Genomic DNA, 27,639 nt, shown 5'->3' with positions numbered 1-27,639 from the left:
AGTAAGAGGAAGAATCTGTTGTTCTAGAATTTGGGGAAGGAAGAGAGGAGCCAAAGGGTTGGTGGAAAGCCACGCCCAGCCAAGATGTGACCTTTCTCCTGGTAGCTCCAAATCATCCTTAAGGTTATGGAGGCAAGTGAATTTCTGAAAACTGGTGACGGGATTGTAGTTTGTATCTAGATTACTAAAGACAAAACAGACACTCAGGAGACAGCAAAAGGACCTTAGACGTGGAAACTTTTGGAAAGTATGGAGATATTTTTGGATTGTCCTAAACTAGATACCTGGATTCTTTTAGGAGCAGGAAGTGCCTTATTTAAAATCTGAACAAAAGCACGATGTCAGATGTCAGTGAGATCAAGACTTTTCGGAAAGGAATACAGCTATAATTGAAAGGGAGAGGAAATGAGCTTAAGAACATTGAACATTAAGACTAAGGGAAAGAAAGGGCACCTGGGTGGCTCAGTTGGTTAAGTGGCTGCCTTTGGCTCAGGTGGTGACCTCAGGGTCATGATCTCGGGGTCGTGATCTCGAGGTCGTGGGATCTAGCCCCACGAAAGGCTCTCTGCTCAGCAGGGAGTCTGCTTCTCCCTCTCTCTGCCCCTTCCCTCTGCTCCTGTTTTCTTTCTCTCAAATAAATAAAATCTTAAAAAAAAAAAAAAAAAGACTTCGGGAAAGAAGACCTGAAAAGAATTCTGTAATATATTTGTGCTTTTATCTAACCTTCCAGGCTCAACTGGCAATTTTAGTTAGAACTGCTCCAAGAATTTCTCTTAAGGTTTGTAGGATGTTTGTACACTGCACACAGATCCTTTCCTAGGCATGGGTTATAGGAAAAGGGTAGTCTTCCCACATTTGAGGTGTTAACACTATAGCCTCTCTCTTCCCAGAAGCTGACTAGTGTTTCAGAAGACACAACTGGTGGATATTTCTGATAAAAGCACCATTTGTAGCAATCATACAATTATGATAATAAATAGAGAAGACCAAATATCAACTGGACAAAAGGGCAACAGCTGGCAACTTCAATGGGTGAACTTGGCAATGGAAGTAAATGAGATATTCTACAAGTGATATTTCCATAGGGAATACTCTGTGCCAATCATTTCCCCCAGGAAGGTCTTGTTCAATCAGAGCAGCACATTTTAGAAATGCATGCGACTTTCGGAGAACATGCTGAATTTTATTCAGCAGCACTGTGTGCTCACAGCCCAGCTCATGATTCATGAACCTGCTGGAAGCATGGGGTAAAAAGGATGTTCAAAACCAGGGAGCTGTGAGTTCTTCACATGTCATGTTCTATCTGTGCACAATAATCCAGGTTAACAGTCTTCCCTGTTAAAAGCAATATGGGATCGTTTTGTTAAGTAAACCCTCTCACACAAAATTAGAGAAGTCCATTTTAGATATTGGGCTATAGAGCAGCAAATAAAGTACAAAAATCCAATACATTCGTTTAAAAAGGGCAGTGGGCCACCAAGATAAGAGTCTAACTAAACAAGTTTTTCCTGACATTGCAAGTGTGCCTTCCCCATTTTGCACCCAGGGAATTCCTCCTGGAATCATGCATCCTGGAGTTTCAGCTTCAGCTGCTGACACAGACGAATGAAAGAACTTCAAAATAATAACAAGAAACACAATTCTTTGGCAGAAAAATTAATGTGTTAGTGCTTAAAAGAAATAATAAACTGGGGAGAAAAGATGAGATATGTTAACTCATAAGAGATGTAGCCTCGGATGACAGCACAACACGCGAGCCTACGTTACCTGACCTTGGCATTTAGCTTCAGAAATGTGACAGTTTACACATCCTGGCACTTTGTGGTATTTGTGGTAGCTGAGGGATAGCCTGGTGTCTTTCCACAATGGGAGAAAACACCATGGCTCTTACTGTCAAATGGAAGATGCTGCCAAACCTCTGCGGAGTATGTATTTGGGACAGGTTTTATCTGGGACAGGTTTTATCTTGCTCAGTTTTGTTTCTGTTTGTTCCTTTCAAATCCTGCCTTGGGACATCATTTAGTCACTCATTCATTTGTTCCTCTTCATCTATTATGGTAGACACTGTGCCTACTAGAAGAGGCAAGGGAAGAGACATCCAAAGACAACTAAAGTAGGGGTGCCTGGTTGGCTCAGTTGGTTAAGCATCTGACTCTTGATTTCAGCTCAGGTTATGATCTCAAGGTTACAGTCTCAAGGTCATGATCTCAGAGTCCTGGGATGGAGCCTTAAGTTGGTCTCAGCACTCAGCACTGAGTCTACTTGTCCCTCTCCCTCTGCTCCTCCCCTCGCTCGCTTTTTATCTCATCAATAAATAAATTTTTTAAAAAAAGAAGAAAAAGACAAAGAAATCTATAGTTCAAAGTCATATAACTGCCATGTAGCCTTAGTTAGAACACATAGGTTAAACACATAGCTATCTCCCAACAGAAGACTTCAGCCCAGAGGAAACGGTTGCCCTGCCAGTTGTGGTTAAGAATAGAGTCAAGAGTCAAAATGGTAACAAACTGAACAAACTCATATTCCAATCTTACCATCCCCTAATTAATGTTATGAAATCCGGAGGTGATTGATTTCCCTGGTTCTGGCACAACACCCACAGCAAACCTCTGTGGGAAGGTAGAGTTAGATACAGTTTCAACAAACAGACATGACTCAGGCCAGTAGATATGTTTTTACACTAAAGCTACCCATTTTCCTCCCTGAAAAGGGCTAAGGAATAGACAGACACAGTCAGGAGGATATCTGTGTGTCAAAATTGGGGACTCACAGGGCAAATGCACCTGTTTAGAGTACCAGAACCAAAAGAGGTTGTCTGGGCTCTGGAACAAAATCTGACAAACAGAAGGTTAGTGTACACGTTTAGTGGGTAGCCTATGCTATCAAAGGAATTTATCTAAAAGTCTTTCTTTTTTTTAAAAGATTTATTTATTTATTTATTTATTTATTTATTTATTTATTTATTCAGAGAGAGCAAAAGAGAGGCAGAGACACAGGCAGAGAGAGAAGCAGGCTCCATGCAGGGGGCCCGACGTGGAACTCAATCCCAGGTCTCCAGGATCACACCCCCGGGCTGCAGACGGCGCTAAACCGCTGTGCCACTGGGGCTGCCCCTAAAAGTCTTTAATCATAAGCGACTTGTACAAATGCCAACTAGAAATCACTAAGACAAGAAAGGAATGGCTCTCTGAAATGTAAAAAGAAGAAAAGAAGAAGAAGAAGAAGAAGAAGAAGAAGAAGAAGAAGAAGAAGAAGAAGAAGAAAAGAAAGAAAGAAGAAAGAAAGGAAAGAAAGAAAGAAAGAAAGAAAGAAAGAAAGAAAGAAAGAAAGAAAGAAAGAAAGAAAAACAACATAAGTTTTCTTCCCATTTAGTTTTTACTTTCTGCTCTCATTTTCTTCTTTCCTTCACTTTCCTTGACTTCTCATCTGGAATAAGATATTATAAATTAATCCCTGTCACTAGGAGAAGGATGACAGCTCTAGTAGATTCTTTAAAGCAGGACTTAAGTAACTATTTCACAATTCCATTTGAAGGTGTGCAAAGAGAAAATGCTAGCTTAACAAACAGAATTGTTTCCAATTTTCAAATAAAGCTTTGACTTTCATGGCCCAGATCCTACCATACCTGCTTCCTTTCTCCATCTTTATAGCCCAAACCCTAAAAACCCTATGAATTTATAATTTGTTATATCTTAAGGCTCAGACAGTAGATTTAAAAGCATTCATTAGTAAATGGCTGTCATGCATTTTGAAGGAGAAAGGATCTACTTTACATGTTAAGTAGTATTTTACTGAAAATAAAGTTTGAGAGTACCATTTGCAATTTAATTCAACCACATATTCCACTCATCTTACCAGGTATAAGGATGACTTCATCCCAATTCAAGTACCAATTTCCCTGGAGACAGACAATCTAGTTGTAGAGTAGATTTGGGAGGGATCACTAGAAGACCATGGTCATTATTATTACTTTGGTAAGAAACTAATCCAAACAGAAGATAAAGCTAGAACTCCTTTGATTCTCCTGTACTCAATCTACTGACTATAACTTTTCTGTTGAGAAGAGAAAGCAAATTATACACACTCACAATATATATACACATACATATATATGTGCACATGCATATATATATATGTATACATACTCTGGGTAGATGTGCCATTTCATTTACATATACATGAAAGAATATTATATATTTATAAATATGTATATATGAATGAACTATGTGTATACAGATGAATGAATCAATATGTCTCTACACATAGGCATATATCACATGTCAACATACATACATACACACATACATATATGTGTTATGTGTGTATATAAATGAACTGGCACAATTAATCAGAGTGGTTTGTGTGCATGTGTGAAAACAGAACTGAAACATTTAAAAGTATTTTTAAGACTCCTTAAAAAAAGAAGATAACTTCTGACCATGATGACCTCATAATTTTACTTTAACCTTTGTCTGGTCTAGACACCCAGGAATGAGACTACATATCAAATATGAAACTGAAAAATATAGCGTGGCTCAAAACCAAGATAAATATCTGCATGAATCATCAACAAAACAAAATTGCTAAATGGTGACTGGGGCTAAATCCGTGTACTTTCTGGGCCCTGGCTCTTGAAGCAGGTGTGGAATACAGAAACCTGAATAATGCAATGTAATGGGCAATAAATGGTTCCATGACAAATGAGATGTCAGAGCCAGTTGTACAACTGAAAGAAGGGATTGGCATGGAATCCCCCAACGCAAGGGAATTGCCTTAAAAAAAAAAATCAGCTAACCTAAGACTGCTATTTAGGGAGGCAAGAATTACAAAGACACAGCTCTTCCCTGGGAACTGAACCTAGCCATATACTGGTTCAAGGGCTGATATGATATACCCCAATAATACTACAACTCAGATGTCCTGAATGACTTTTATAAGACCTAGTTTTCTACTTGGATCCTGGGTTTAAGTGGAGGTAGCCATAAATCTGCAGTTCAAAGAGTGGTAGTCACAGGACAGAGGTGATAGTGGGGAGGAAAGAGAAAATGAACCTCCTCCTTTAAAATGAGCATACTGACCAACATCCTAAAACATTTGCAGATAACAGGATGTTAAAAAAAATACAGAAAAATGCAATGTTTGAACGTTAATTCACGCTTCATAGAAAAAAGGCATCATAGAACTTAAAATATATTTATTTGGAATGCTCCAAGCAGTAAAAGAAAGAACTACATTGATTACAAAATTATAGAAAATAAATAATAACTGAATTCAAACAAATGAAATGAAATGAGTATTGGTAAATAAGAAAAAATGTAAATCTAGAAACTGAACATTACGGTCAAATAATGGAAAAGTAATAAACACAAGGCTCAAGGCAGACAAAGTTGAAAAGACAATTAGCTAATTTGAAAATAATACTGAAGCGACCTCAGATATAGAAAAAACTACAAGTGTAATTGCAAACTTTAAGCAAAATTAAGAGACTCTGAGGTTAGATTGAGATACTCTGACAAACATCTGAGTTGCAGAGAATTATCATAAAGGAAATGGTGGAGAAATAACTTCTTAGAAAACAGAAAATGAAAATTTCCCAAGCTTAAAGACATAAATAATTATTCAGCTGAAAATTATACTCAGATTACTAAGTGCAATACATAAAAATATATCCACATATCAACACTTCATAGTGATATGTCAGAATAGAGAACTATTAAAAGTTATCAGATGTTTTTGAAAATATGTATTATGTAGAAAGGAAAAGATTTAGCATCAGCTATTGTGGATGGCTAAAGACCATGGAATGATATCGCCAGACTATTAGAGTGAACTAAGTATCAATGTAAAAGGTAATTAATTTAATCTATAGTATAGAACATATTAAATGATTTCTTACACATAACAGATCAGTACATCAATATGATTAATATTTTAGCAAATTACATGAAAATATGGAAAATTTAATCAGTGAACTAGAAAAGTCAAAATAATCCATTACAAATTCTAGATCTAAAGAATAGAGTAATAATGGAAATTAAGAATTTGTTGGATGAGTAACATTATAATAGACACTGAGGAAGAGATAATTGGGGATGTGAAAGAGAGATCAGAAGAAAATATCCAGAATGACACATTGAGAAAAAAAAACAGAGATAAATAGAGGAAAGAGCGCAAGAGACATATTACATTCTAGAAGAGTCTAACTTGGAATTTCAGTAGCCAGAAGACAAGAATGAAGAAAGGGCACGTGCAATATTGAAAAAATAATGCCTGAAAATATGATTGAATCGATGGAACTCATAAAGACTCAAATGCTTAAAAAGCTGAAGCAGGATACAAAACAAAACTATAGCAAGTAAAACTGTTGGAAGAAGGGGGAAAAAGGACTGAAATTGTTTTTTAGAAGGAAGCAGTAAAAACCAAGGAATGGCAGAGTAATGATAATGATTATTGTTCTCCTCACAACAAAATGATGAAAGTTATACGACAGTGGAATAGTATCATCAAAAGAATGAAAAATACGTCAACTTAAATTCTATATTCACTGAAAATATCCTTCAAGGGACACCTAGGTGGCTCAGTAGTTGAGCGTCTGCCTTTGGTTCAGGTCCTGACCCTGGGGTCCTGGGATAGAGTCCTGCCTCAGGCTCCCTGGGAGGAGCCTGCTTCTCCCTCTGCCTGTGTCTCCACTTCTCTGTCTCTCATGAATAAATAAATAAAATCTTAAAAATAAAAAGAAAAGAAAATATCCTTCTAAATGAAAGTAAAGTAGGTAAACTTTTTTTACACACACACAAAAAAATGAGAGAATTTATCACAAGCAGATATAAAAGTACTAAAAGGGAGTTCTTCAGGCAGAAGAAAGATACCTTATGAAAAGACAAATATGAAAACAGAAGAAAAGCAATACAAAGATGACATTTTTAGCAAAATAAAATTGATTATAGCAATGATATAATGTTATGTTTTTTTAAAGACTTTTTACTTATTCAAGAGAGAGCACCGGGGGGGTGGGTGGCAGAGGGAGAGGGAGAAGCACCTGTCACAACATATCCTAGACTCCATCCCAGAACCCTGGGATCATGACCTGAGCTGAAGGCAGACACTTAACTGAGCCATCCAGGTGCCCCTGAAATTATGTGTTTAAAATGTGTGTACATATATACATTTTAATAATGGGCAAAACTAATCCAGGGTGTTAAAAGTGAGGGATGAGGGAGAGTATGATGAATAAAAAAGAGACACAGGAGAGTCTTTTTCCTGCTGGTGCTGACCTATTTCTTGATCTATCTGATGGCCTCATGGCTGTGTTCACTTTGTGATAAATTATTAAGCTGCAAAAGTATGATTTGTTCATTTTTCTATATGTAAGTTATACTTCAATAATGATTTTAAAAATTGTGTCCAGGGTACCTGGGTGACTCGGTTAAGCATCCAACCCTTGATTTCAACTCAGGTCATGATCTCAGGGTTATGAGAGTGAGCCTCACGTCAGACTTTGTACTAGGTGTGGAGCCTGCTTAAGATTCTCTCCCTCTTGGGATCCCTGGGTGGTGCAGCGGTTTGGCGCCAGCCTTTGGCCCAGGGCGCGATCCTGGAGACCCGGGATCAAGTCCCACGTCGGGCTCCCGGTGCATGGAGCCTGCTTATCCCTCTGCCTGTGTCTCTGCCTCTCTCTCTCTGTGTCTCTCATGAATAAATAAAAATCTTAAAAAAAAAAAAAAGACTTAACATTTAAGATTCTCTCCCTCTCCCTCTGCCCATTCACCCTTGCTCTTTCTCTCTCTAAAAAAAAATTATGTCCAAACATCATAACTTGATAACATCAAAAACAAACAATAAAATGGGGAAAATTTTCGCAACTTAAATGACAAAAAATAATTACTAGTTCTAGTAACAACATGCTTCTATATATTAATAACTAAAAGCAATTTGATAATATTATAATCAAAGAAAGGCAATTATCTAAAAGAGAAAATCCAATGGAAAATACACACATGAAGTAATTGATTTTATTAGTAGTCTGGGCAAGCCAGTTAAGTATACAATATTCTTCTACTGTTCACCTATAACATAAGATACAATACAAAAATGATGTTATGAAGAAGAAATGCTCACTCATATTTTACTGATGAGTGTGAATTACTATTACCCTTTGGGAAACTTTCCCGAGAATATTTATTGCACTACAGTGGTACTTTGATAAATTTATCTTATAAGCTTGAAAATACTGGTATATAATTTATATATACAAAGATGTTTATTTTTTGTGGGGGCAAATAACAACAAAGCAATAACAAATTCTTTGTAAATCCTATATGGATAATCATTAACCTGAGGAAACTGTGAATAAATTGTAGTTCATCCATCTTGTGAAATATCATGTAACCATTAAAAAAAGTAGGTGAGACATTTACATACGTAGACCTGAAGAGATGCCCAATATATCCAATGTCTTTAACATAGGACACTAAGTCATGAGCACTCTGGATTCCATTTTAATAAGAACGATAAAGCACCAAAACAAAAACATTGAAATATGTAAGTATTTGTATATTTTTATTGCAGAAAAATGTAGGAATAAAGTGACAAAATTTTTGAGAGTGGGAAGAGATTGCTAACTTTATGCATCTTTTCATTATTCCACTATATAAAATGAACGTGTATTTCTTTTGAAATTCAAAAGTTGACAAGGAAAATTTAAGAAAAAAATTCCTTCCTAATTAAAAAACTAGCATAATTCACTGAAATACACAGTGTGTACCAGAAACAGAAAACTACCTATCAAATAAATTCTTTTTTTTTAAGATTTTATTTATTTATTCCTGAGAGACACACAGAGAGAGGCAGAGACATAGGCAGAGGGAAAAGCAGGTTCCCTGTGAGGAGCCCGATGTAGGACTCGATCTCAGGACCCTGGGATCATGACCTGAGCCAAAGGCAGATGCTTAACCATTGAGCTACCCAGTGTCCCAATATAGCAAATAAATTATGAATATAACTACAAAGCTCTAAATTAATTAAAACAAATGCATTATACCTGTATGTGTATATATGTAATATATGATATATATGCAAAAAATATATATATACCTTTACATATATATTTATATATATCTAAAATATGACCAAGTAGGGATTTTTCAGGAATGTAGAGAGGTTCAATACTAGAAAATTTTTGGGAAAGGCAGTTTGTTTCCTTTTGTGCATTCATTTTTCTACCCTCATGTCTGCAGAAGTGTGGGCCTTGGGTCTGAAATATTTCCTTATGGAACGCTAAGGAGTCCCCACAGCCTATTCTGGGCATATCTCCCTATTTGGGAGTATTTTTCCTTATTCGGGGCTTGATGTATGCCTTCTTTGTTCTGCTTAAGGGTGTGCATCATGTGACCCTCAGCCATGCTCTCAGCTTTCTGAATTCCAGACCCCATGGGGGAGGTGTCAGGATCTTCTGCTTGCAGGAGAGGGGTGCATGCAGACCATCATTCTATCACTTTGGGAGGGGACCCACTGGCTGTGGGGGCCTAACAGCCACCATTGAAACTGATGTTGCTCTGTCTCTTCTGTTTGGAAGTAAGCTCTGTTCCATCTGATATGTGTATGACTCATGTTTCTTGCCACACCAGAACACAGAGTGAGTTGACAGCCTGGGACTGTGGCTCCTGATGGAGTAAGATCCCTGCCCTGAAGGTGATAACAGCTGTCACTTGCTGGGCAAAAATACTTAAATACTTGAAACTTTGCAGTCATCGCAATAGAAGCTAAAAAGACATTTGCCACATTCTGCATATATATTCTGACTAAAAGTTATTAAACTGAAAAGAGGAAGACACTCTTATGATTGACTATTCCAAGCAGAGCCAAATTTATAAAGCAAAATACAGTCATTCTCATTAAAACTGTGAGTGAACTACAATGCTCTCATTCTAATTTTTTTAACAAGGCTCCAGATGATTCAGCCACCATAATACATTACACTTGACCTTGGAACAATGCTGGTATTAGGGGCATAGATCTCCCACACAGCCAAGAGTCCATATATAACATTTGACTCCCCGAAAACTTACCTACCACTAGCCTACTGTTGACCAGAAGGCTTACTGATAACATAAACAGCTGATTAAAACATATTTTACATGTCATATGTATTATATGCTGTATACTTACAATAAAGTAAGCTAGAGAAAAGAAAATGTTATTAAGAAAATCGTAAGAAAGAGAAAATACATTTACAGTCCTGTACTACATTTCTCAAAACCCTAAGTTTACATTATCTGTTTATAAGATGAATCATCTGTCAGTACCTACATCAATATTGTCTTATATAATACAAAACAGTGTAGATGTTATTCATATTACTAACACTAGACATAAAAATGAAAAGATAATGTGAAAAATAAATTCATATTTATTTGCAGGTATAATGATTCATGCGCTGATAAAGAAGTGGCAATATGATTTCTATATGGCAGCCTTGTCTAATTGATATGATTGTTTTATTGTAGCCTATACACTAATGAATTAGTCATTATAAAATTTAAAATAAATACAGTATTACAGTCATACTCATAAGACAGTATTAGAAAAATTGTTATTTTTGAAAAGCACTTACCTGTGATGATAGGCTGGTACATAGTTTCTCTGGTTATGAGAGAGAGACATACTCTCCAGTAATGTAATTCTTCAAAAGCAAAGTCATAAAATAGTAAAAAAAATTAACACATTATTAATTTTATGTTAAATATCACTCACTTTCTGCCTATGTAAAGATAGGCCATCCACCTCTGCATGAGCCTTGCATACCAGGTTTTTCATGATGAATACTTAGGTGCTGCTGCTGATGGCACAAAATGTCTCTTATAGTTCCATGGTGCAGTTATTAGATTTTCGCACAAAGACACACATACACAACAGCTAAGTTTTTCACTCTATGCAATCATCAGTATTCACTATTAACTAAATGGAATAGATCCTAATTGTCTTCACATTGAGTAGGCTGAGGAGGAGGAAGAAGGGAGGTTGGTCTTGCTATCTCCGGGGTGGCAGAGGCAGAAGGGGAAGTGACAGAGGCACGCATACTTGCAGTTGACTTTGGAGAAATACATTCTAACTTCTGTCTTTGCTTTTTCGTTTCTCTAAAAATATTTCTATATGGTACCAATCATTCCACCATTTGCTTAGTTTCAGTGCCTATATTATAGAAGGGTCCATGTTGTAAAAGAAGTCAAAACCAGTCTTAAATAATCAGAACCTTCCTGCCATGTTGTCTAATGTCAATATGGTTTTTTGGTATTGCTTCCTTTATGTCTTCTTCATTATCATCTGGCACTGGTTCAGAAGCATGCATCTAGATCAAGCTGTCTTTGATTAATTCTTCTGGTGTGGTGTCTCTTAGCTGTTAAATTTCTCCAAGGTCCATGTCTTGAAACCCTTCATCTCCTACCTTTTTGGCCATATCCACAATCTCTTTCATGATTTCCTTGATTATTTTTTTTTAATCCTGTGAAGTTATGTACAACATCTCGACACAATTTTCTCCAACAGGAATTTATTATTTCAGGCTTGATGGCTTTCATGGCTTTTATGTATTTATTATATATATATATGTATAACATATATATATATATATATATATATATATATATATATATAAACAGTAATGGCATCTTTAAAGGTGTGATCTTTCTAGACTTTCATGATGTTCTCTTCATCAAGGTTCTCTTACATAGGGTTGACAATCTATCCTTTCCTTAGAGTACTATGTGTAATAAGCCTTCAAAGTCTTTATGACCCCCAGATCTAGACAATGAATTAGAGATATTGTGTTTTGGAGCAAATAAATTACCTTGACACTTTTGCTGTCGAATTTATGGGGTTCTGGGTGACAAAAGCATTGTCCAATATCAAAAGAACTTCAAAAGACAGTCCCTTACTGGCAAGGTACTTCTCGACTTCGGGGACAAAGCATCACTGTAACTAATCCAGAAAAAGGTTCTCATTATCCAGGCCTCCTTATTGTACAACCACATGACCAGAGCTGGTATTTATCTTTTCCCTTTAAAGCTCAGGGTATTAGATTTATAGACAAGGGCTGTCCTGATCATAAACCCAATTGAATTTGCCTATTCCTTCCTGCCTTAAATCCTGGTGCTCATTGCTCTTCACCATTAATAAATATCCTTTGTGGCATCTTTTTTTTTTTTTTTCCAGAAAAGGTACTTTCATCTGCATTAAAAACCTGTTAATGCAGATATCCTTTGTCCTCACTGATTCTCTTGATGGCACCTAGGAACTTGTCAGCCTCTTAGTGGGGAGAAGCTACCTCTATTGTTATGTTTGCAATTTTTAAGCCAAACTGTTAGGGTAGGCAGTTAGGTTATAACAAGATGCCTGGAGGCTAGCAAAGGGGGGGGGGAATCATGGCCTACTACGTGAGAGGAGGAGTTAGAGACCTGTTCTGGCAGCACTCCAAAAACAAAGCCACAAGAAGCTGGATCAGACCAGACAGGCCCAAGACAAAGAAGGCCAGGAATGCTGACCAAGTAAGGGAGAAAAGATATGAAACACTGCTGTCAATGAAATCTCCTCCCTAAATAATGAAGAGCCCATTCCCTAGGTACAATTGTCAATAAATTATAGAGACCCAACCCAGGCTCATTGCTCCCTTTAGCTCACCCTCTCTCACTTCTTGAGAGTATATCCTCACTTTAATAAACTTTTCTACTTGCAAGGCTCACCACTGTGTCTGGTCTATCCTTGAATTCTTTCTTGCTAAGAGACCAAGAAACTCCAATATGGATGGGCTAAGTAGATGACTCAGGGCCGGAGGTCTCCCCCGGTCCACCAGGCAACAAAACCTCTCTTTAAAATTATCAAACCATCTTTTGCTAACATTACATTCTCTAGCTTTAGATCTTTCACCTTCCATTTGCTTTAAGTTGTCATATAATAACTTTGCTTTTTTAAAAAATCATATTAGAGTCTATAGGTAAGTCTTTCTGATAGCAATTCTGCACTCACATTAAAGCTGCATTTTCTTTTTTTTAAAGATTTTATTTATTTATTCATGAGAAAGAAAGAGAGAGAGAGAGAGAGAGGCAGATATACAGGCAGAGGGAGAAGCAGGCTCTGCGCAGGGAGTCTGATGTGGGATGCGATCTCTGGGACTCTAGGATCACACCCTGGGCCAAAGGCAGACGCTCAACCACTGAGCCACCCAGGTGTCCCAAAGCTGCATTTTCAATATGAGATAAAAAGGTACTTACAAAAAGTCCCAGATTTTCATGCCAGTTGGCTTAACCAAAGCAATGGCTTCACAAATTTCCCTTTCTTTTTCCACAATGGTCCTTACACTGGATTTATTATTTTGAAATGATGGCAGCTGCAGCTGTAGACCTCAATCTTTGGTACATATCAAGCAAGTCAACTTTTTCTTGTTATGTCATGATTTTCCTCTGCTTCTTGGGGGCATCTCCAGAATCACTAGTAGCATTTCGTATAGGTCCCATGGTGTTATTCAAAATTTACACTATTGCAGTAAACATGATGAAAAATACACAAGAAATTCAAGAGATCACTTTTTTTCTGCCATATGCAGTTTACTGGAGAGATGAACTGTTTATGGGGAGATGATTAGGATCACATGGCATTTCAAGTGGCTACTCACCACACTTGAGCTCACTGCAATAGCAACAGGAGGTGGCTCTGAAGTTATTACAGTATGTAGTATAGTTAATTTTATGCAGTCATGATTTGATACTGCATCTTTACCTTTGCCTACATTTCCCTGGACTGGGAATGGGGGCATGTATGGTCTGTAAGTGTGTGGGTAAGTTTTGGTAAATTTTAACTTTTTATCATAGATTTGTGCATATTTTGTGGTAGGATGTGAAAAAAGAGACATCTATATATATTTTATGGATTCATGACATACTTAACTTTTTCTTAGTGTTTAAACATTTCTAGTCAATGTAGTTTGTCTGCAAATTTTCTCAAAATCACAAATCTCCAAAAAATTTTTGAATATATTTATTGAAAAAAAAAACCCATATATAAGTGGACCCACACAGTTCAAACCCACGTTGTTCAAAGGTTAATTGTATTATTAAAATTATACTTACCAGAATGGAGACTAGGTAACAAACATTATTTATATGTGTATGATTTTCTTTTCTTTACTTTTTGAAAATATATGTATAATTTTCTAAGTAGAAACTAAAAATTACTAAAACCACTATGGTGATTTCTGCTTGTGGCACCAGAAAAAAAGCAAACAGACCTAGAAATCCTGCATTAAATACCATAATGCAAAAACCTCTCTATACTGCATTGTCAAGTTCATGTAAAACTAAGGGGAAAGTGCAGAAGCCAAAAATTTTATAAATTTTTAAAATTTTTCTGGAAATCAGAATGATAAGCTTACTTTGAGGCTGTGGTTGTTTTGATGTATCTAACAAAGTCTACAGCCTATGGGTTTGCATTTTAATGCTAATTATGAGGACAAGAGGCTAATTCTTTGGTCTTCCAAAAGGGAGGAATTAGACTTGAGATCTACATACAAACCAGGGACTCGTTAAGTACTTCAACACAACTGAAAATGTGGACCGGAAATATCCACTTATCAACAAAGAAAGGCCACAAAAAAGAGTCATCTGTCTTGGCCTAAAATCTAGGTCAAAAAAAAAAAAAAATCTAAGAATTTTAAATGAGGCCTTCCCAAATGTAGGTTTGAGGGTCAAAATTATATTGTCTGTGTGAAACCATGAAACTAATTTGTGCTAGACAGGTAGAGTCCCAGGCCGAGCGTACGTAGCAGAAGGGAAAGGATGTCCTCTTTGGAGAGAGTACCCTTGAACACTGGGATTTTTTTCCCCCCATAAAACCTGGGCAAATAAACTTACAGTCAGTATGGCAAATACCGGGAAATAAACATCAATGAAAGTTCATCAACAGAATGAACAAACTGAAGAGTCATGTTACTGAAAAATTCAGATATTGCAATTTTGTTTATGCAATTTACATAAGACTTTTTATAATATTTAACAAAATAAAATAATTGAAAACACACTGGCAGGAAACAAGATGCTAAACAAAATCTACACAAAATGCTAAACAGATCATTTACCTCAGGAAGGTTGCAGGGAGTATGTCATTCTTCTCCATATGTTTATAATCCAGCACACAATTAGTAGATAGGGATGTTCACTAAGAGTTTGTGATTGATAAAGCTCCCCCAAAATAGCTGAAAACAAAAGTTTGCAAGACAGAATTTATGAAAATCAAATTAAGGAGGAATCCAAAGAGTATTGTTTTAGCTAACTTACCTTGGTGGGCTGTAGAATACAACAACTACTTCAGAGTACTCAAACTTGATAAAGAAAACAAACTTATGCTTATGGAGGCATTGAGTGTCAATAAACACTATCTGGGGAAAAAAAAAGCCATTTCAGGGCTCTAAGAATAAGAGGAAGTGAGAGAAACCAAGAGGACAAAATGAGACAAGTTTGAGGGTAAGAACAGTGGGAGTCTGTGGCTTTCTGGACTAAGGTACTCCTATCCTTCCTTCCTCACTTGACTAGTAAGAACTATGGTTTTGCCAGCATAGGAGTGGCAACAGTCCTAAGAGTTTTGCTGCCAGAGTGGGAGACTCAGTTTTGGGCAGGGGGGACATCTGCTAGTTTCATCAGCTTGAAATGGAACACTCCATAGGAAATGAATGGGAAACACCTGCGACTGTGCAATCCCAAGATTGAGGTCCCAAGTTGTGGCAAGCAATCATGCAGAAATTTATGTGAGATTCTGGAAAGGTGAGAGCCGTAGAAGAGCTAAGATAAGTTCTATCTGCCTGGAAACTACATATAGGAGCACAGGAGACCTGAGAGATTCCAGCACAAAGTAAAAGGCAAGGGAGATGTGGGCACTGGCTCTAAATTTGAATGTGCTCCCCAAACCACAGAGTTCTAAATGCACAGGATGGCAGCCTTATGGGCTTCAGGTGTTTGGATATAAGCTCTTTCCAAATCACCTTGCTAACCACTAAGCAATGCAACCCCTAGGCAAACCCTAGGCAACCAGACTAGGACATAAAATAGAAAAATCAAAAGCTAAGAAACATCACTTGCACTGGGTGGGAGACAGATTCCACACTTTCATTCAAGGCAGGATATTCAAAATAAAAACAATGAAAAAAAAAAAAACAAAGAGAACCCAGGATATTGCTACAATATGTTATTTTAAATATCCAATTTTTAAACCAAAATTATGAGCTTCCCAAAGAAACAGGGAAATGAAACCTATATTCAGAAAAAAAGACTGTCATAGAAATTTACTGGGCCAAGGTGTTGGGTTAGGTGAGAAAGTTTCCAGCAGTTTATATATGTATTCAAAGAAAAGAAGTTCAGTGGATCCTTTTTGAAAAAAAATAAACAAGTTTAAAACTGGAGAAAATGAGCCTTTTCAGGCTCTGAAATTTATTTTATTTTTATTTTTTTATTTTTTTAAAATTTTATTTATTTATGATAGTCACACACACACAGAGAGAGAGAGAGAGAGAGAGGCAGAGACACAGGCAGAGGGAGAAGCAGGCTCCATGCACCGGGAGGCTCTGAAATTTAAATATAATAAATTGATTCAGGAAAGAGGCAACCAAATGCCAAAGGAGAAATAGAAACCATATAAAAACATAGAAATATGGTTGGGACAATAAAGTTATAACACAGGTGGAGTGACCCAATCAGGTGGAGGCTGGTGGCACAGGGGGTGAAAGGATTCACTTGAGGCAGAACAAAGAGAAGTTTATTGAATACACTGCAGGGGAATAGCTGGCAGGACTGTGGGGGGTGGGGGGGATGGTTAAGGGGAAAAGATGAAGAGGTATGGGGACATATGGAATTCTCCTTTGTTGGCACTTGCACATGGCTGTAAGTAGCCCATTGGTCAGCTAGGGCTTATGGACATTTTGAGGTGGGTCTCCTAATGGGCCTATTTGCATTTGGCCTGGTGGTCACTATAGGTCCCTTTACCTTACTCAGGTTTCCACAGTTCAAGCCTATCACCTAAAAGTGGCCTCTAAGACATACAGAAAATAAATAACAATATGTTAAAAATAAGTTCATCAGTAATTACTTCAAAATTTGTGAATGGATTAAACTTCCCGATCAAAACACCTAGATTGGTAGAATGGATATAAAGCCAGAATCCAACTCTGTGATATCCACAAGAGTCTCACTTTATTTTTATTTATTTATTTTTTAAAAGCTTTTATTTATTTATTCATGAGAGACACACACACACACACACACACACACACACACACAGAGAGAGAGAGGCAGAGACGCAGGCAGAGGGAGAAGCAGGCTCCATGCAGGGAACCCGATGTGGGACTCAATCCCGGGACTCCAGGATCATGCCCTGGGCCAAAGGCAGGTGCTCAACCACTTCAGCCCCCCAGGTGTCCCAAGAGTCTCACTTTATACCTAAGAATGGAGCTAAGTTGAAAGTACAAGGATGAGAAATAAATTTTGTGCAAATAACCAGAAGAAAATTAGCGGTAGCTATACTATAGTAAAACCAAACAAATAGACTAAGTCAAAAACTGTTATAAGAGAGAAAAAGGACATTATATATTGATTAAAGTGTCAATTCACCAAGAAGATATGACAATTAGAAACATATATGTACCAAGTATAAGAGCTCCAAAGTTTATGAAACAAACATTGACAGAATTGAAGGGAGATAACAGACAGCTCTGCAATAATAGTAGGAAACTGGAAACTTCAAAGCCACATTTACATTAATGGATAGAGCAACCAGATAGAAGATAAATAAGAAAATAGAAGTCATGAATACTATAGACCAATTGAACCTAACAAACATGCACAGAGTACTCCATCCAAAGACAGCAGAATACACATTTTTCTCTTACGCACATATAGACCATATATTAGACCACAAACAATTTGAATCATTTACAAAGATTAATGTTATACAAAGTATCATTTCTGATTACAGTGGAATAAAAGTAGAAACCAATAGCAGAGGGAAAACTGGAAAATTGCAAATATGTGTAAAAACCTCATTCAAACAATGAGTCAAAGAAAAAATCATAAATGAAATTAGAAAATATCTTGAGACAAAGGAAAAAATTATAACAAAATTTGGGGGATGCAGTGAAAGAAGTTTTAAGGTGGAAATTTATAGTTGTAATGTTTACATAGATTATAGCACAGAGAAAAAATAGATTAAAAAATAGATAATAGGTAATCATTAGAAAAAATTAGTGAAACCAAGTCTTGGTTCTCCAAAAAATTCAACAAAACTGACAGAACTTTAGCTAAATTCACAAAGTAGAGAGAAAACTTTAATAACTAAATCAGAAATGAAAGTGAGGACATTTTAATGAATTATACAGATAAAAAAGGATGAAAAGAGAGTGCTATGAACTATTTGTTCATTAACAAATTGTATAACTTAAATGAAATGAACATGAAAAACACAATCTACCAACATTGAACATGAGAAGTAGAAAATCTGAACAGATTTCTACAATAAAGAGATTGAATCAGTAACTTAAAGCCTCTCAACAAAGAAAAGCCTAGTACCAGCTGGCATCATTGGTAAATTCTTCCAAATATTTAAAGAAAAATGAACACTGAACTTTCTCTAATGCCTCCAAAACTATTGAAAATGAGGGAATTTTTCCTAACTCATTCTGTGAGAGCATTACTCAGTTCCCAAAGCCACATAAAGACATAGTAAGAAAAGTATATTTTTTAGTTTGATGCAGTCCCACATGTTTATTTTTGCTTTTGCTACTTGTGTTTTAGGTGTCATATCAAAAAACTTGTTGCCAAGACCAGAGTCAAGGAGATTTTCCCGTCTTTTCTTTTAGGAGCTCTATGAACAGCTGTTAGTTTCAGAGCAATTCCATGATCTTAAAATATTACCACCCACAAATTTATAGACAATCCATACTGCCACCACCCTCTGCAACCCCAAGGCAAAGCTACCTTAGAGTGAAATTGCAAGATTGGTTGATGAATATATGCTAGATGTTTCAGAAAACTGCCAAACTATTTTCCGAAGTTAACTGTACCCACCAGCAATGTATGAGAGTTCCAGTTGCTCCCTGTTCTCACCAAAATTTGATATAATCAATCTCTTTTACTTTAGCCATTCTAATGGTTATGTAGTGGTATATTGTGTAGTTTTAACTGTATTATCCTGATGACTAATAACATTTAATATTTTCCATATGCTTATTGGTCATTCATGTTTTCTTTGGTAAAAAGACTTAACTAAAAACAAATAATTAGGATATCTTGATGACTCAGTTGGTTGAGGGGCTGACTCTGGATTTTGGCTCAGGTCCTAATCAGGGTCATGGGATCAAGCCTCATGTCAGGCTCCATACTCAGCAAGGAGTCTACTTGAGGATTCTCTCTCTCACTCTTTCTCTCTCTCTCCCTCTGCCTCCCCAATTCACACACTCTCAATCTCTCCCAAATAAGTAAATAAATCTTAAAGAAAAAAATGGACCTGACCACATATGAAAATGCACTGACTCATAACTTCTGCAGCAAAAAGTCCAGGAAGCCAAATAATAGCTGCTGCACCCATGGGCAGAGAAAGGTCAGGAATTGATCAGTAATTGCCAGCTTTCCTTATTTTTGCCTCCACTTTCAACTTAGACCAGAGAAGGCCAAATATTCTCCCAAACCGATTACATTGGCTGCTCCACCCCCAGTTAGCACCGTCTCCAGCTTCTCCATGCCAATAATCCCTCATCAAAACCTGCCTGAAACCTTTTTCATTTTTCACTATAAAAATTTCCCACTCCTTTGCCTGCCTTTGAGTCTCTGCCAAACTCAAGTGATGGTGGCTGACACCCTTACAATAGCAAACTCTGAATAAATAGCCTCTATCAGTTCTCTTTTGGATTGTCTTCATTTATTTTTGAACTGGTGAAGCAACTATTCAAATTTTTATGCATTCTTTTGGGGTTTTTTGTCCTCTTACAAAAAGTTATAAGTGTTCTTTAATTATTCTGAATATGTTTATAATCAAATACATGATTTGCAAATATTTCACCTCACTATTTTATTTTCTCATAGTGTCTTTTGAAAAACAAAAGTTTTAAATTTTGATAAAGTTCAAATTTGGTCATTTTTTAAATGGATGATGCTTTTGGTGCTATAGTATAGAAATCTTTACCTGATGCATGATCACAAGATTTTTTCTATTTTTTAAAACAAATTTTAGAGTTTTAGTTCTTCCATTTATTTCTGTGGGGTTTTTTTTAGAGAAATGTCTATTTCTCTGTCAGAATCATTGAAATGATCATGTGTCATTTTCTTCTCTTTCGTTCTGTTAATGTGGTGTATAACACTGATTGGTTTTTCTGTTCAAATATTCTTGCATCCTATTTGGTCATGGTATATATTCCTTTTATTATGTTGTTGAATTTAGTTTGCTAGTATTTTGTTGAGCATTTTTACATCAATATTGATAACATCTTAGCCTGTTTCCATGTCTTGGATTTTGTAAATAATATTTCAATGAATGTGGGTGCAGATAGCTCTTTGAGAATAGTGATTTATCTTTGAATACATACTCAGAAATGGAATTGCTGGTTCATATTAATCATTTTATTTTTTATTTTTTGAGGAAACTCCATACTGTTTTTATAATAAATATTTTATTTATTTATTAATGACAGACACAGAGAGAAAGAGAGCAGAGACACTGGCAGAGGGAGAAGCAGGCTCCATGCAAGGAACCCGATGTGGGACTTGATCCCGGGACTCCAGGATCACACCCTGGGCTGAAGGCAGACACTCAACCTCTGAGCCACCCAGGTGTCCCTCCATACTGTTTTCCACAGTTGCTATATAAGTTTAATTTACAGTGTACCGTGTTTCCTTTTCTCTACATCCCAGTCAGCCCTTATCTCTTGTCTTTTATATAATGGCCATTCTAACAGATGTGAGGTAATATCTCATTGTGATTTTGATTTGCATTTCCCTGATGATTAGAATGTTGAGCACCTTTCATCCTGCACCATTCACAAAAATTAAGTTGAAATAGACTAAAGACTTAAATGTAAGACCTGAAATCATAGAGCTCCTAAAAGAAAAGACAGAAGAAAATCTCCTTGACTCTGGTCTTGGCAACAAGTTTTTTTGATATGACACCTAAAACACAAGTAGCAAAAGCAAAAATAAACACGTGGGACTGCATCAAACTAAAAAATATACTTTTCTTACTAAGATTTTCTCAAAATCTTTGTATTGTACACTTAAAATAAGTGAATGTTGTCTTATGTAAATCACAAATTAAAAATGACTGTCAGATTTCTAGAAATTTATATTAGGCAATGAAAATTTAAAACTCAATAAATAGCTTAAACAATAGCAAGGAATTTCCTTGACTTCACAGCCCATATCCTTAACCATTATCCTATATCCTGTATTCTGAATGTTTTAATTTTACAGTGGAATCAAGACGTTGTTTTAAGTTTCAGTTACAATCTTACTTTCTGGCCTCAGAACATACAATGGTTTCTTGCTTCTTGTCCAATGAAAATAATTCAAGTTGGTAATTTAATAATTTCTGCAATGCTCCAGGTTCTCAAAGATTAATAATAGAATATTATATCAGATGATATAGAAAACATTTATTAGACTCCAGCTCCGCAACATGTAAATTCATAAATTTGGATAGTAGACATATTCACATTTTCCTTTTCTCTTAAATGGGCACCTTTTTTAAAATTTCTTTTTATGGCTTCATATACTGATATGAAACCTTTTTTATTTTTTAAATCTTTAATACAACAACTAGCATTTCCTTACAGCCCCTGAGAAGCAACTACATCTTTCCTGACAGTGCTTCATGCAGCCAATTATTTAGATATTTTAAAAGTATGAATATTTACAGGATCCATCAGGTGACAAAATTTTGTAGGTAAATTCCACACTACAAAAATCATGAAGTATGGAGGTCAACCCCCATAAGCAAAATAAGAAAGAATATGTCTGATATATAATTTACATTTTGATTAAAACTCATTTGAAAAGCTGTATTTCATTTCCTTTTTTAAAGGATTTTATTTATTTATTTATTCATGAGAGACACACAGAGAGAGGCAGAGACATAGGCAGAGGGAGAAGCAGGCTCTCTGCAAGAATCCTGGAATCACAACCTGTGCCAAAGGCAGACGCTCAACCACTGAGCCACTCAGGTGCCCCCATTTCTTTTTATGTAAATACCATTATTATATTGCCAAAAATATAGAGTTTGAGGCTATGTCATTGAGTAAATTACCCCAGGCTTGGACTTGTGGTCATTCTATTAGACATAAAACAATGCCATGATTCCATTGTTGTAAAGGGAGTTACTTCTTCGCAAGTATGTCTTCTCTTTGTCTATGAAATCATGAGATGGTTCTATTGTCTGTACAAATGTGATGATTTTTTTTAAAAGATTTATTTACTTACTTTAGAGAGAGATAGAAAGTGGAAGTATGAGGGTGGAGGTTGATGGGGAGGAAGAGAGAGAGAATCTCAAGTAGATTCCCCAATGAGTATGGAGCCCAACACAGGGCTCAATCATGACCTGAGCCGAAACCAAGAGTTGGACACCCAACTGACTGTCACCCAGGCACCCTATGATGATGATGATTTTGATAATGATTATGTCAAAAAATAGGCATTTCTGAATATTGACACTCAATTTTAGAACAAATGAATGGAGGATATATAAACTAAAATCTTACGTTTGTAAAAACCACATTATTTTTTAAGTATTTCCATTAACTGCTTACTAACTAGCATATGACAAAAACAATTGGCTATATTGGACAGAAAGAAGTTGGCATTCAATTTAAAGCATGGCTATAAGGATCACCTGCACTTTATTTCTGTCATTGCAAATCGAAATCTTGTATCTCCTTTGTGGGTTCAAGAACTTATTCTCAGTGATTTGACATGAAATGATTTGGCTGCTTTGTAAGCCTATATTAAACTGACAGACAAGAATGCTTACTTACTACAAGGGATAATAGGAATATCTAAATAAATAATCCTACCTGTTGCTGCAAGATTGTGGTATGCAGATGATGGAGTTTTGATGAGTGACCTTCATTCTGTAGGAAGGCAGAGTACTGAAGGTCAGGAAGGACCCTGAGAGGTACCTCTGACATATTACCATAACATTAGAAATTGCCATTCTTCATCCTAGTCTTTCAGCTACATAATGAAGTCTGGTCAATAGAATCATCCACTATACTGGCCATTTTGGAAAATATAAAAACATATTGGCAAATCCTTTAATTCACAGGCTTCTTTATTTTACTGTTGTTTGAGTCATCAAAATGTTCTGGTATTATGACATGATGAAATAATGTACATATAAAGTGATTTTGAAGATAGCCCAAATGTCATCCAAATACATTTGATTGTCAGAACTACTATTCTCTTTTTGAAGATTTCTTTCAATAGCTAATCTAAAATATATGTTGAGTCCTTTGTGATAAAACATTCGGGTAGACTGTTTTCCAAATTTATATCTGAATTTATAAGTGGAGATGGGATTCCTTTTTTACAGTTTTATCATTCCCTATAAAAATATGCCTGCTTCAATTATATCATTAAAACAAAATATAGTTAGGTTTGTACCAAAGTAGTACCTTTTCTTTCTGTCTTTTTATTTTTTTTAGAGATATAGAAAGCACAAGAGCCAGGTGGGGTCAGGGGGGTGGTGGGAAGGTGGAGGGAGAGAGAGAATCACAAGCAGGGTCCACACCCAGTGCGGAGCCCAACAAATGGCTCTAAGGCTCCATGTGGGGCTTGATTGATTTCATGACCTTGAGATTATGACCCCAGCTAAAATCAAGAGTTGGATGCCCAACTGACTGAGCTACCCAGGCACCTCACCTAAAGCAGTATCTAATACAATTATGTTTTGCTTAATGTTATTTCAAAAATGAACAACTTATGTGTTCTTATTGTTCATGCCAGGACAACATGATTATTACCTTATGATTTAAAGCTCTATTGTATATTGCTTAAGTATTCTGTCAGAGAATGAACACACTGTGCATTGCAACATTAACTTGGCCACAGTCAATGTTGCTTTTGCTACATTACAGAAAAGCAGGTTTGACAAATTAACCGATTGGTTTTTATTTTTTTTTAACACAAGGAAGGCAGTGTCCCTATCATCTAGAGGTTCTTGTGATAACCATGACACAAACAAAATGTACTCAGAAAGAGAAATGTAAACAAAGCAGAATTTCAAGTACTATGAAACAAGTCAAAGCAAAGCCACCTGGTAAAAATAAATTAAATGAATTGTATTATGCATAAGTATTCGTGTAAGAGGATTCTGTTACTTGAGAAGTGTGAACTGCAAATCACAAAACAAGAGGTGGAAGGGTGGTTTGGTGTTGGTTGTGAAAATGACCTGCTCATTTCAGATCTTCACTTACCAAGCTACAGGAAAATAGGCAATTCTTTACTGACACCTTGGAAGAGGCTTTTAGTATCGAAATAGAAAAATACTCTCAGCATATAGTTTGAGGAAAAACACAAACATGGCATGGGAAAAAACCACACTAACATCTATCTATTCTAAACTAATACAATTGTTTTTATCTGTAGAACAAATATGACATTCCTTGAGTATACGACATCTGCTAGGTGGTGTTTTTTCTCCCTGAATGTAGTTATTTAATTACCAGCATGTAATTAAATGATGCAAAGCATTCCAAGGTGCTCAGTTACAGAATCGTGCAATTCAATAAAAATGCAAGTCTACTAATTGGCTATAAGAAAGTCATTATATATAGCACAAGTGTATATATATACAATAATATATAAGCACATATATATGTATAATGAATGTACATGTATATACCTGAGATATAAAAATCCCATCTATTCTTATATATATATATTCTTATGTATATGAGAGAGAGAAGAAAAGTATATCTAGACTCTTCTCTCCTCACATTTGATTTTTTATTTTTATTTTTATTTTTATTATTTTTTAAAGATTTTATTTATTTATTCATGAGACACACACACACACACACACACACACACAGAGGCAGAGGCACAGGCAGAGGGAGAAGCAGGCTCCATGCAGGGAGCCCTACCTGGGGCTCAATCCCGGGTCTCCAGGATCAGGCCCTGGGCCAAAGGCGGTGCTAAACCGCTGAGCCATCGGGGCTGCCCTCCTCTCACATTTTAGACACAAAGGAAAGGGCAAGCTTTTGCCTTATTGGAGTAATTTCTTGAGTTAGGACCTAGAGTAATAAGAGCTATAAAAATGTCCACACCGAGCCAAACCATCATTTAGCACTGTCTTTCTGCCTTGGTACCAACTGATATTTTGGGTATATGTCCCTTCACAGTCCTGTTATCATGATCCAAATAAGACATGAGAAAAAGCTCTGCCAAAATAATTCATGAGTGTGCATGACTCTCTAGTGAATAGTCACAATTGCTGGTGCAAAACTTGTCGAAATGATAAATAATCCATGCGCAGTGGAGAGCGGAACTGAGTTGAATGGTAGTATTGCTGCTAAAAAGATCTTGGTTATTGTGGAGATTTTCTTCACCTTGTGTTTTAGTGATGTGGGAGTGGCTGGGCCTTGTTTGAATTCTGTTAACATCTCCTTGTTAATGCTTTAGATTCAGGTTGTTCCATGGGAAAATCTCTCCCATATGTCCAGATGGTGTCATGTTGCAAAACCCTAGATACAATGGCAGCTACCATGGTTATTCCATTGTGTGAGGGAGTTGGACGGAATTCAAAGACAATGGACATTGTGCAACACACACACACACACACACACACACACATATATATATATTAGATTTATTTATTTGAGAGAGAGAGAGAGAGAGACAGCAGGGGAGGGGGTAGAGGAAAAGGGAGAGAGAGAGAATCCTCAAGGAGACTTCATGCTGAGCTTGGAGCCTAACGCAAGGCTTGATCCCAGGACCCTGAGATCATGACCTGAGCCAAAATCCAGAGTTGGATGCTCAACTGACTGAGCTATGCAGGTGCCCCACAACACTTAATATTTATTTATTTATTTATTTATTTATTTATTTATTTATTTATTTATTTATTTATGAGAAACACAGAGAGAGAGAGAGAGGCAGAGACACAGGCAGAGGGAGAAGCAGGCTCCATGCAAGGAGCCCGATGTGGGACTTGATCCCTGGTCTCCAGGATCACGTCCTGGGCTGCAGGTGGCGCTAAACCGCTGTGCCACCGGGGTTGCCCAACACTTAATATTTAAACATCAATCTCACACTATTTGTGTCTCCTGAACAATCAAATAAAAGGGGAGGGGTCAAACCACACATACTTGATACCCTAACACTTAAGAATCTTAGCAGAAGATTAAACTGGAAGATTTAAGGATTGGTAACTTGAAGTTTAATTTTCAGAAGCTGTTTGAAGCATAAGTCAAGATCCTCATTTGAATAAATAAGTAAAAAGAGATGACTACAAGAGACAAAACATTAGCGATACCATAACCAAAGAGTCTGGCATTGGGTATTCCAAAGAAACATTCCAAGATGAATGAGAACTTGTTGCAGCAATTATAGATCAACTTGATGACTCAACTGATTTTGTAGCTGAGTCAGGGATATGGGTTATTGCCTAGGAAAGGAGACAGGATGATTCTGTGAGTCATTACAACTAGCTGAAAGAGGAATCAACACAGTCACTCTCTTCAGAAAGTGTTTCTTTTAATTAACTTAAAATACAGTTTAGTATATGAGGATAAATTTGCACCTGCTATGCTGATAAAAGAAAGATAAGATTAAGGCAGCCCGGGGTGCCCCTGGGCTGAAGGCGGTTTAGCGCCGCCTTCAGCCCAGGGCGTGATCCTGGAGACCCCGGATCGAGTTCTGGGTCTGGCTCCCTGCGTGGAACATGCTTCTCCCTCTGCCTGTGTCTCTGCCTCTCTCTCTCTCTCTTTGTGTGTTTCTCATGAATAAATAAATAAAATATTTAAAAAAGAAAGATAAGATTAAGTGCCTATGAAAAGAAAATAGTTTTCATGAGCATATATTATATCTTGTACCATCAAGAATCTACCACAATGATTTTGCGTCGAAACCAAAAGACTTAGTTGTTTTCGATAGTTGTTTAAACAGTAATAGAGACAATGTCCACAATGGGCATGCCGTTTCTGTGATTTTTGTGAGAATTTTGCTTCTGTAGAAGCTTAACATTTTTGCCTAAAACTCCTACATGACCAAGAGCTGTTCTTTTTGCAACACCAATGGAAGAAAGAGTGTCCGGCTTCAAGTGCACAACACGCCCTTACTTTGCTCATCTTACTCTGCAAGTCCTGACAAGGTCTGCTTCAAGTTGGTGATGAAACATTTATGTCATTTCACATCACTTGCTTGCTTCTCTGCTCTCACTTTCATCTGATCAGTCTGTAGCTTATGAAACTTCTGCTATCTGAAGGGAGGGCATACCCTCCTGGGGGCAGCAAATAGTTTCTCTTTACTGCTCCAATTTGTGCTCTTTATTTCAAGATCTTTCTTCATTTCTGAGCACACTGTTCCTCTTTTCTATAAAGATATGAGGGGTTATTTCATGACCATC

The 27,639-nt window shown here is 36.6% G+C and overlaps 1 long non-coding RNA gene across 2 annotated transcripts in view; it reads right to left on the bottom strand.

Moving 5' to 3' along the window:
- Positions 1 to 3,386: 3,386 nt before the first annotated feature.
- LOC140604833 (uncharacterized) overlaps positions 3,387 to 27,639 on the bottom strand; it is a 39,943-nt gene continuing 15,690 nt past the window's right edge. Inside the window, exons 4-7 of one of the 2 annotated variants that reach the window (XR_012007661.1) lie at positions 23,087 to 23,143; positions 15,125 to 15,241; positions 10,613 to 10,681; positions 3,387 to 3,426 (exon numbers count right to left, since the gene is read on the bottom strand). This is a non-coding gene — a long non-coding RNA (uncharacterized lncRNA). Of the gene's footprint in view, positions 3,427 to 10,612; positions 10,682 to 13,132; positions 13,529 to 15,124; positions 15,242 to 23,086; positions 23,144 to 27,639 lie in introns of those variants that run through there. The other variant, XR_012007662.1, reaches the window with a different exon arrangement.

Source organism: Canis lupus, chromosome 15 (genome assembly GCF_048164855.1).
Source record: "Canis lupus baileyi chromosome 15, mCanLup2.hap1, whole genome shotgun sequence".
Taxonomy (NCBI): domain Eukaryota; kingdom Metazoa; phylum Chordata; class Mammalia; order Carnivora; family Canidae; genus Canis; species Canis lupus.
The sequence above is the reverse complement of the archived record's forward strand: the minus strand, read 5'-3'. Positions and strand labels throughout refer to the sequence as shown.